A 2,175-nucleotide genomic window follows, 5' to 3' on the forward strand; every position below is an offset into this window, starting at 1 on the left:
GATCTTAATTATAGTGTTTTATTTTGGTAATTTTACATATATAGGATCTTATGCCATTTACTTTCATTTGATTGTATTTTATTGTTTTATTCCTCTTCTTACCCTTGTAAAGCGCCATAGAGTAATTTGTTTTATATAACGTGCAATATGTAAAACTTATACGGTACCAATTTTGATGCACCAGATGCGCATTTCGACAAATAATGTCTCTTCAGTGATGCTCAACCGAAATGTTTGAAATCCGAAATAACAATAAACTTGCTAGAGCTATTTTAGCTTAAAACAGAGTGCCAAAAAGTGGAGTCAAATTCGTCTAAGGATAGGAGCTATGCATGAGGAAGATAATCCTTAATTTTGAAATGAATTAAATATATACATTCGTATTTTCAAGCTAGTAACGAAGTACTTAGCTAATGGGCTGTAGAGACCCTCGGGGACTAACAGTCCACCAGCAGAGGTCTCGACCCAGGGGTCATAATATAAAACTTATACGGTACCAATTTTGACGCACCAGATGCGCATATAAATTTCATTATTTTTTTTAGATTATTATAAAAATATTCTCAAAAACTCTGCGCCAATTTCAAACAAACTTGGCACAAATCATTCTTGGGGATTCAAGTTTGTTCAAATGGAGGGCCATGGTCTCCCCAAAGGGGACATAATCAAGAAAATGAGGCAAGTTACTTAAACATAAGGCGAACAGCTCAAGAACCACTAGGCGAGAAAAATTGAAAGATACACGACAGCTTCATGAAATAGTGTAGATTCAAGTTAGTTCAAATCCTTACCCACGGAGGAAGGATGGGGCCACAGTAGGGGATGAAAGTTTTATATGAGAACATCTTTAAAAATCCCAAGAACAGCAGGGCCGGTCATGATTAGTCATATTGAAATGCAAGCAAATTTAAGTTTGTTCAATTGAGGGCCCCAGAGTTGGGGTGAGGTCATAATAGGAGATCAAAATCTGATATGGGAATATATAGGAAGATAAGCAGGGCCATCCTAAATCACTTCATATATAGGAAGATAAGCAGGGCCATCCTAAATCACTTCAAAATGCAAATGTTTCTAAGGTGTGTTAATAAATTTTTATGCCCCATGACTAAAATGAGGGAGGGGCATATTACGAAAGCCTATTAGTATCATGTACAAAAATAAATTCATCTTCCACTATCTCGTAGTTACAAGAAAAGATCTCGTAACTACGAGAAAAAAATCTCGTTATCATGAGATAATTATCTCGTTATTACGAGAGAAGATCTCGTAATTATAGATAATTATCTCGTTATTACGAGAAAAGATCTCGTTATCACGAGATAATTATCATCTGATAATTGCCTAGAGAAGGCATATTTTTTGCATCACGGTACATACTGTCGTCGAAAACGATAGATCATTGGAATATACTGTCACTGGCCGCGATAGATGGGAAGGGGGGAGGAGTAAGATAACTATAGGTATCGCTGTAGAGAATATTTAGCTGTGGTTAGATGCTGAATTGTTTAATGCGAATAAATATTTGGAATTTTTTGGGCGATTCCAATACCATTTTCAATGGAGGCCGTGATCGCCCTTTTGTTAACCTCATTTTATGATTACGTGTATGACTTGTTTCATTTTATATATTGATACATTTCAATTTAAAATATATATTTATAATATGAAAATATCATTATTTTAACAAACCACTATCTAGTGCTTTAAGTGTATGCATCTTTTGTTTTTACTTTCTTAGTAGCATGCATGTACAGGACTCTCTTGCTCTCGCTCTCTCTCTCTCTCTCTCTCTCGCTCTCTCAGTCTCATTCCTACTCGAGATATGCGGATCAGCACCTGATGCTACATGTACATGTACATCTAATAATGGTGAGGGTTTGTATCAGTACATATTGCAGGAGTCACATAACAACCCTACATGTATCTATACAGGTTTCACACCTCCAGTTTACAATCCTTTGAATTGGAGATCAAATCTCCGTAATAAAACAAAAATAAACACCCGTTGATTTGACAATTTTTGGCTTTTTGAAAACACAAAAATAGATGTACAGTGTATAAATAATTCGGCTCTAATGATATTAGTCTTTGATAACTGTATAATCCGATAATAGAAACAAAATCTACAAGAAATGTGCGTAAACATATGCATTTCACATTTCTAAAAGTGGGATT

The sequence above is a fragment of the Ostrea edulis genome, chromosome 1 (assembly GCF_947568905.1).
Source record: "Ostrea edulis chromosome 1, xbOstEdul1.1, whole genome shotgun sequence".
Lineage (NCBI taxonomy): Eukaryota > Metazoa > Mollusca > Bivalvia > Ostreida > Ostreidae > Ostrea > Ostrea edulis.